The following is a 10,184-nucleotide window of genomic DNA, read 5'->3' on the forward strand; positions in this document are numbered from 1 at the left end:
TGTCCTTCTCTGACTAATTTTATTGACTGGAACATCTATAGCTCCATTCAAGTGCAAGACAAAGACCGGATTTCATTTATTCCCATTTATTCCTGTACTTGAGTAGTATTATATTGTGTGTATATACCAAACTTCTTTCACTTACCTGGCCTTGAACACTTGAGTTGTTTCTGTATCTGGGCTATTGCACTGCAATGAATGTAGGTGTGCACATTTATTTTTGGTTTAATGTTTTTGTGGTCTTGGCACACATTGCAAGAAACAGAATTTCTAGGTCATACAGAAGTTCTATTTGCATTTTAACGTCTCTATATCATTATTAATGGAGCTCAAATCAGTTTACATTACACTAACAGTGAATGTGGCTTCCTTTTTGAAGTTTTTATTGATTGAAGTATTATGATTTACAGTACTGTTTTTTTATTAAATCACTATGAGACACACAGTTACAAAACTGTTCATGATCCGGTTTCAGTTATACAATGTTCCAATACCCATCTCTCCATCAGTGTACATTTCACAACACCAATGTCCCCTGTATCCCTTCACCCCAACTCCCACCTCTGGCAGGAAATTTTCTTCTCTCTCTCTCTCTCTCTCTCTCTCTCTCTCTCTCTCTCTGTCTCTCCCTCTGTCTACCTGTCTCTGTCTCTCTCCTTTTGGAAATTATGGTTTGCAATACAGATACTGAGAGGCTATCATTATTTATCCTTTACCCACTTTCAACACATAGCTCCCATTCAGAGTGTGGTTTCCCATGCACATGTTTCCAACACTGCATCCATTACTAGTGAATCTAACTTCTTCCTCCCAAATACCAATATTTCTTTATTTAATCCCACAACACCCATAAACTCAGTTCTATGAATTAGTCCTTCTGGTTTGTTTGTTTTTGCTTTGGTCTTTGGTTGCTACATTGTTGTATATCTTTTAGTCTCACACATGAGATCATTCTGTGCCTAACCCTTTCTTTTTTAATATTATAGTCTCCAGTATTTATTTTTTATTTTATTTTTAATTTTTTTATTTTTAAGTTAGTTCACAATATTTGATTACATTTAATACTCAAACACCAATCCCACCACCATCACACCATCCTATGACCAAATTACGGATGTTTCCATCCCAAACCCCAACCCCTGTCCCAAAACACAAACGAAAGAATATATTTTGCATTGTCTGTCATGAAAAACTGCTGAACAAGCTTACATAAAAGGGTTCATATAGGAAACAGTGTGAAGATTGTTATATTTTGGCAGGAAGCATTAAGACATTCTATAGGATATCATTAACATGTTGTTAAAGTTTGGGTGATGTGAGCTTTGGTATATTATGTCTGAAAATGTGTCTATATGCATATGTATATATTCCCTCTATGATTGGTTGTCTCCTGTCTGAACCCTACCAAATATGGTGTGGTTATTATGGAAAATGGGGAGGGAGTGTCTTATGATGTGTCCAGGAATATGTTCACTCATATGTGAGGCTTGGCCTGAGCGTGTGGAAAGGAACCTGGAGCGTGGCAGCAGTTGGGTTTTGGAAGTTGGCTGCCGGGGCTCGGTCCCTTGGGTTGGGAGGGCTCTCACCCCCCCCCCCGGGGCGCCCCGAGTAAAAACAGCCTGGTGTGGAGTGCGGTGGCATGGCTATGGGGGCCTCATTTTATGCTCCATTCTGGGAGTGGCAGCCGTGTGATCTGGAGGGTGGCCAATGACAAGATGATCTGGCGCCATCAGGAGGTGGCTTATGGGAGTGACCTCTGGGTCGCCGGAGACTGGGGGAAATGGGCAGAGGATCTCTGAGTCCAGAGTCCAAGGTCAAAAAGTTCTGCATTACCTGGGTTTCATGGGACTTCACTCATGCGTGAGGCTCGGCCTGAGTGTGTAGAAAGCTCTGTGCCTAATACTTTCCAGCTGGCTTCACTAATCATGATATCCGCTAGTTTCATTCATGTTGCTTAAAATTGCATGACTTTGTTCTTTTTTAAGCTTCCATAGTATTCCATTATGTATATATACCACAACTTGATCCATTCATTGGTAATTGGGCATTTAGATTGTTTCCATACCCTAGCTATTATATTTAGTGCTGAAATGATAGGTGTGCATATATCCTTTTGAACGAATGTTTTTGTCTTTGGAGGTAGATCGTGGCTTCCTTTATTACCGCGTATCTGCCAACACTGAATATTTCTCTTCTTACAAAGGTCATGCTCATTGGTGTGAGGTTCTATCCCATTGATATTTAGATTTGCATTTCCCAGAGAGTGAGGATGAACAGTTTTTGAGGAAAGTTTATTGCAATATAGGTCTACATCATAAAATAAAGAAAAATCTTAAATAAATAATATAGTTTCAGGGGCTGTTGTGATAGTACAGCGGGTAGGATGTTTGACTTACATGGTTTTGGCCATTGCTCAAATCGTGGCATCCCCTATGGTTCCTCGAGCCCACTAGTAGTAATTCCTGAGCACAGAGCCAGGAATAACCCCTGAGCACTGCCGAGAGTGCCCCTCCCCAAAAATGTAACTTCACAGCTTAAGAATGTAAAAAAAGAACAACAAATACAGCCCAAAGACATAGTCAAGAGGATCTCTCCACAGCTTGGAAGCCCATCTCATGTGCTGGGGGAAAAGGTAGCTGGGATGGAGAAAGGAGCACTAAGTAAATGATGGTTGGGGGAATCTCTTGGGATAGTAAATGTGTGCTGAAAGTAGACTGTGGACCAAACATGATGGCTGCTTGGTACCTTCATTGAAAACCATAACACCCAAAGGGAGGGAGTGTGCCTGCCACATAGGTAGGGGGTTTGAAGGGTGGGGGTGGGAAGAGGGAGACTGGGAACATTGGTGTTGGGGAATGGGCACTGGTGGATGGATGAATACTCCAACATTGCTTGACTGAAACACAATCATGAATGTTTGTAAGTCTGTAACTGTATCTCATGGTGATTCATAAAAATAAAAAATTTTAATAAAATAAAACAAAATAGTGTCCAAAACATCCAGTATCAACAAAGGACATATGACTTACACACTGAAAACTGTAAGTCAATATTAAAAGAAATAGAAGGGGGACTGGAGTGATGGTAAAGTGGGTAGGGCACTTGTCTTGAATCTGGTAACACCACGTTCGATTACCATCATCCCATATGGTCCCATGAGCCCTCCAGGAGTGATCCCTGAGTGTAGATAGAGGAGTAAGCCTTGAACCCCTCTACCCCCAAAAAGAAAGAGAGACAGAGGGAAGGAAGGAAGGAAGGAAGGAAGGAAGGAAGGAAGGAAGGAAGGAAGGAAGGAAGGAAACCCACAGATCCATGTACAGTGAATTCACAACAAGGTGTTAGGTCATCAAGTGGAGTGAGGAAACCTCTTCAACAAATGGTGTTGGGATAATTGGATAGCCAGTTTCAAAACAAACAGCAAACATAAGTAAGATCTCTATACAAAAAAGTTAATTAAAAATGGATTAAATATCTCAATCTTGTGTTTTCATATTCTCTTGGTAAGTAACTAGATTGATAACAAGAGTTCAAGCCATATCTCTGTTTTATGTCTAAGCAATTTTTATTTCTTTTTCCACACTGCACCAAATTTCATTTGTACCAACAGAGTACCAGCATTTTTTCTACTCATCATCCTTAACCAATACCTGTCCTTCCCACTTTTCCCCAGTGGAGGATCCACCATCCCTCAGTGTTCAGGGTCACTCCTGTCTGCTTGCTCAAGAGTAGCTCCCAGTTGTTTTGGGGAGACTATGTGGTATCTGGGATGGAATCTAGGGCTCTCGAATGCAGGCATGCTTTCCTACCCTTTGAGCTATCTCACCAACTCTCTGTTTTACTATTTAGGACATTGTCTGTAGTATTAGTAGATAACTCTTTGCTGTTTTGATTTGCATTTCACTCATGCTATGCTGAGCATTTCCCCCTTTCTCTGGAGTTTTATGTGAATATGCTTTAGGAAAGTCTATTTTTAAGTATTTTACCTACTTTTGATTGTGTTGCTTGCTTTTGTACTTTATTAATTTTGTGTATAAATCGCTTGTCATTTATATGATGTGCAAATATCCTTTTATACTTGTAGTTTGTGGTAGTTTCTTTCAAAAGTTTTTAGTTTGATATGGTTCAATTTGTTCATGTTTGATTCTGTTTCCCTTGATGATGGACTTATATCTCCAATTACACCTTAGATGTTGAGTTCCTGGAGTGTGTGACATGTTTTCTTCTGTGTATTCAAAAGTTTGAGGGTCTGCGAATATGATTGCCACTCAATGCATCTTTTGCAAACCACAGCACACAAAAGGAGAGAGATAACAAAAGGGAATGCCCTGCCACAGAGGAGGGGTGGGATAGGGAGGATGGGGGATAGGAGGGATACTGGGATAATTGGTGGTGGAGAATGGGCATTGGTGGAGGGATGGGTACTCGATCGTTGTATAACTGAAACCCAAGCACAAAAATTTTTTAAAATATATTTTTATTAGTGAAACACCTTGAGGTACAGTTATACACTTACAAATTTTTGTGCTTGGATTTCAGTTATACAATGATCAAGTACCCATACCTCCACCAGTGCCCATCCTCCACCACCACGGGTCCCAGCATCCCCCCATCCCCCACCCCTCCATCCCACCCTGCCTCTGAAGCACAAAAATTTTTTAAGTCTACAACTGTACCTCATGGTGTTTCACTAATAAAAATTGGAAAAAAAGTTTGAGGGTTTAGTATCCATTTAATTTGCTTTGAGTGAATTTTCACATATAGTATTAAACATATTTAATATTTCTTTTACATTTTTTCTTCATCCTTCCTCCCAATCCATCTTTTACACACATACACTCTCTTACTAGCTTGTGACACTCAATTTATCCCAATACAATCTGATGAAGTTTTTTTTTTCTGTGTGTGTCTGTGTTTAATCGTGGTTCTTTGATGGTTGATTAGACTTCCATACATGGAAGTCTAATACATAAGTGAATTTATTTGTGTACTCTGTTCTGTAATATTGGTCTATGTTTCTGTTTTTGTTCAAAGATCATACTTTTTAAATTGCTATCACTTTGTAAAACATTTTGAGCTCAAGGAACATGATGCTTCCATTTTGCTTCTTTCCATTCAGAATTATTTTAGGTATTTAGGTCTTCTGTGATTCCATGAATATTTTGGAATTGTTTATTCTATTTTTAGACTGTGGTCACATACCTACAGATACACAGATGCATATGCCTTTCAAGAAAACTAGACTTAGTGAGTGAATAAGGCATTTTCCATGATATCTGGTTTTACATTGGCAGAAAGCTTAGTTTGCCATCATCTATTCTGCCATTTTGCCAGATATTTCTTCAATATCTTGTTATGTTATATCAGAGTTTCATGTCTGTTTTTCTCTGTACTGGCTAATTTATAGTTCTATCAATTTTATTGATTCTTTCGAAGAAACAGCTCTCAAAGAAATAGCTCTTGGTTTCATTGATATTTTGCTTTGTCATTTTGGTTTCTGATTATATGTAGCTTTATATTTATATTTATTACTTATAACGAATCATTAATAAATAATTTATAATTTATATTATTTTTGATTTATTATTTATAATATAAATATATTATATTTATTACTTCCTTTTACTGAATTCTGGCATTGTTTGCTCCCCCCTTTTTAGTTTCTTCAGATATAGGCTCAAATTGTTTGCTTCAATCTTACCTTTTAATTGATGTGTGCCTGTTTTATGAACTTACCTCTTAGTAATGTTTTTTCTGTGTCCCAGAGTGTCTTGTACGTTATATCTTTTTTTGTAGTCTTCCAGAAATGATTTATTTCTTCTTTGATTTCCTTCATTTACCCAATACTTATTTCGAATTACTTAGGTGTTCAGTGTCCGAAAATTTGAAGTTCTTCCCATTTTGCATTGTCAGGATTCCTAGCCTCATGCCTTAGTAATTGCATAAGATATTGAAATAGTTTTAGTCATCATTTTAAAATTTGATTTTTGAACCACAACTAGTGATGCTCAGAGCTTACTCCTGGCTCTGCGCTCAGAGATCACTCCTGGTGGAGTTTGGAGGACTGTATGGAATGCCAGGATCAAACCCAGGTTGGCTGAGTGCAAGGCAAGTTGTCCTAACTGCTATACTCTGGTACCATGATCATCATTTATTTATTAAGACTTCCTTTGTGTTCCAAAATATAATATACACTTGAGAATACTCCATATATACTTGAGAAGAACGCGTACTTCTTGGGGATTGTAAATTTCTGTTTAGATCTAGATCCATGTATACAATTGTTTCTTTTAATCCAGTACTTTGTTGTTGATTGTTTCTATAATTGTAAGTTGTGTGCTATGTATTAAAATATTCTTTAATCTGTTTATTGCTCCACGAAGCCCTTGATATCTGTCAATAATTGTTTTGCCCAGTTGAGAATCTCCCTCAGTGAATGCTGATGACCATTATATATTCTTGATGAATTCTCTTCATCTTTGTCTTTATTGAATTTTTATCTGGAATGTGTATTTTGTCAGACGTGGTTGAAGCAGTTTATGATCTTTGTTGTGCATCATTATTTTGAGAAATCTAGCTCCAACTTTCACTCTAAGCCAATGTTTGCTTTTTTATCTGATAAGTGACTCATGTGTAATCTATAATTCAATTCTTCATTTAAAATTTTTAACTTCCTGAGGGTTTCGTGCTGCCAGCAGGTCAATCTGTACCTGTGAGGCGAGGGCATCAGCAGCCTGATGGCGCCTTCAGACTTCCAGATATGCAAAAATTGCTGCTGTGCCTTGGCCAGACCCCAAAAACTTGGGGCAAAGTTTACCAAGAAAGTAAATGGCCAAAAGTTAGGTGTGTGGGAGACACACCCACAAAACCACCTCTGGCTCAGCTATAGATGTGGAGGCAGGCCCGCTCCTCTCTGGAAAGAAAGATGGCGGCCGCACGGGAGCCTTGTGGACAGCAGGTTTGAGCCGGGGGCAGGGGGCGGCAGGGGCCTCATGGGAAGGGGGGTGTTCTGGGCCGTCCTTCACGCCCGACCGAGGTCACCAGCTGCCCCCCACGAGCGGCTCTCCGGCACGGCCACGACTCCAGAGCACAGAAACCAATCTCTTAACTATCTAACTTTTAATAGAAATACTTGCAGGGTTAATAAGTAAAACAGCAGAAATCCAAAACCGCGCGGCCGCTATTGCGGCCGCGCAACATCATTTTATTCTTAAACCAAGCTGTAGAAAGCAAATCATTTTGCAACGCTGTTTCAGCATATCTGATTGGGGAGGGGGTCGTAAACTCTAAACAATAATTGTGCATCGTCTATCAAAACAATGTATCTAGTCAAAGTAGATAGAGTATTAACTAGAACTCATCTGCCTCACAGGAATTGGGAGGGGTGGGAGGTGGTGTTCTATTGGGGTTCACGGTTGAAAATAAGTATTGGTAAAGGGAAATGTGTTTGATACATACATGACTGAGACCTAAACCCGAAAGCTCTGTAACTTTTCCCACAGTGACTCAATAAAGAAATAAACTATTAAAAAAAAAAAAAGAAGTGGAGGCATGGCCTCTCTGGTTCCTGATCGAACTGCTTAACAGCAATGATCCCAGAGGCTCAGAAAAAAATCTCGGAACCCAAAAGCTTTTGGTAGAAATGAGTCCTGTTCTGCAGTAAGTTACTGGGGCTGGGCCACTCCAGGTGAGAATAGGTTTCATGCCTTGGCCTGTTCCCCCGGCGGCCTGGTGACTGTTATCCTCCAGAGGCCACAGGACAGTCAGGTTTGGGCCTACAGTGACGAGACACGCGGGGCCTGACCAGATGGGGGTGGAACCGGCCCTTTCCTCCCCATCCCAGTGAGACCTCGAGTCGCCGCCTACAAACGGCCTCTCTGGCTCCTGATCAAGCTGATTAATGGTCACGATCCTAGAGACTCAGAAACAAATCTTGAAACCCAGTGGCTTTTGGCAGAAATGCATCTGGACTGCATACACGGTCATGGCTCCAGAGACAAAAGGACTTAATCCAGAGTCCAGCAGCTTGTGGCAGCAAAGTGAATGGACCATGCGTTAAACTACGGTGCCATGCCTCTCTGGGAGGGAAAGGGTGTTGCTTTCTTCTGCCTTTCTCCCCCTGGGCAGCAGGTGGCCTTCGCCTCAGAGCTTATTGGAAATCCAGGTATGAGCCAGCAGTGACGGGGCAACTGCAGTCTCATGGGAAAGGGACGGTACCGGCTTGTCCTTCATTCCCTACTGAGGTCACAAGATGCCCCCCACAAGCGGCTCTTCGGCACGGCCATTGCTCCAGGGGCAAAAGGACTTAATCCCGAGCCTGACAGCTTGCAGCAGAAAAATGAATGGACCATGCGTTAAACTATGGTGCCATGCCTCCCCGGGAGGGAAAGGGTGTTGCTCTCTTCCGCCTTTTTCCCCCCTGGCAGCAAGGTGGCCGCCACCTCAGAGCTTATTGGAAATCCAGGTATGAGTCAGCAGTGACGGGGCAACTGCAGTCTCATGGGAAGGGGGACGGTACCGGCTCGTCCTTCACGCCCTACAGAGGTCCGGAGTTACCCCCCACTAGCTGCTCTTCGGCACAGCCATAACACCAGACACGCAGAAAAAAAATTTCGTAATTATCTGGCTCTTTGCAGAAATCCAAAATTGCGTGGCCACAATAGCAGCCACACAACATTATATGATTCTCATAACCAGCTATAGAAAACAAAGTATTTCACAATGCCTTTTCAGCAATTCTGATTGTTGGGGAGAAAATTCTACACAATAATCGTGCATCTTTTGTCAAAATGATGAATGTAAATGTAGAGAAGAGTTAAGTAGAAATCATCTGCCTCACAGGCATTGGGTGGGGTGGCAGGGAGGGTATATTGGGGTTCTTGGTGGTGAAAAGTGAGTACTGGTTTAGGGAAAGGTGTTTGATCATTGTATGGCCGAGACTTAAACCTGAAAGCTTAGTAATTTTCCCCACAGTGATTCAATAAATAAAAGACGACAAATAAATAAAACTATGAAAAAAAAGTAAGGTGGAGTTCATGCCCAATTCAATCAGCTAATCAGTGGCTGAATAAATAGCAGTACTCCTACATTAAAAAATACATTTTATTGTGCGTAGAAAAAAAATTTAACTTCCTAGGGGATATGGTCAATCTGTACCTGTGAGGCGAGTGCATCAGCAGCCTGATGGCGCCTTCAGACTTCCAGATACCCCCAAATTGCTGCTGTGCCTTTGGCCAGACCCCAAAAACTTGGGGCAAAGTTTACCAAGAAAGTAAACGGCCAAAAGTTAGGTATGCGGGAAACACACCCACAAACCAACTCCGGCTCAGCTATATAATTGGAGGCATGGCCTCTCTGGTTTCTGATTGAACTGCTTAATGGTCATGATCCCAAAGACTCAGAAACAAATCTCAAAACCCAGCGGCTTTTCATAGAAATGTGTTCGGAACACAGTAGGTTACTGTTGCTGGGCCACCCCAGGGGGGAAAGGGTGCTGTCCCTCTGCCTGCTTCCCCCTGGCGGCTCGGTGGCCATCATCCTCCAGAGGCCATTGGACAGTCATGCTTGGGTCCACAGTGACGAGACATTTTGGGCCTCACAAGATGGGGGTGGAGACGGTCCTGTCCTCCCCACCCCAACAAGACCCCAATTAATCGCCCACGAACGGCCTCTCTGGCTCCTGATCTAGCTGCTCAATGGCCATGGTCCCAGAGACTCAGGAGCAAATCTCGAAACCCAGTGGCTTTTGGCAGAAATTCCTCCAGATTTAAGTGTTAAAATTTCAGAATTTCAAAATCACATGGCCCTACTGCAGCCACGTGACATCATATGTTATTCATAAACAGTAATAGAACACAAATTGTCTACGGTTGCCTTTTCAGCATATTATCTCAAATAATAATGATGGGTCTGGTGTAGAAATACTGAATGTGATTAAAGTAGAGAGAGAGTAATGTGGAAATCATCTGCCCCACCTGCAGGGGGAGGGTGTGGGATGGGGGTATACTGGGGTTTTTGGTGGTGGATAATGGGCACTGGTGAAGGTACGGGTGTTTCATTGTAAGACCGAGACTTAAATCCGAACGCTTTGTAACTGTTCTCACGATGATTCAATAAATAAAATTATAAAAAATGAAAAAAAGTAAGGTGGAGTTTATGCCCAATTCAATCAGCTAATCAGTGGCTGA

The sequence above is a fragment of the Sorex fumeus genome, unplaced genomic scaffold, assembly GCF_029834395.1.
Source record: "Sorex fumeus unplaced genomic scaffold, SorFum_2.1 ptg000073l, whole genome shotgun sequence".
NCBI classification, from domain to species: domain Eukaryota; kingdom Metazoa; phylum Chordata; class Mammalia; order Eulipotyphla; family Soricidae; genus Sorex; species Sorex fumeus.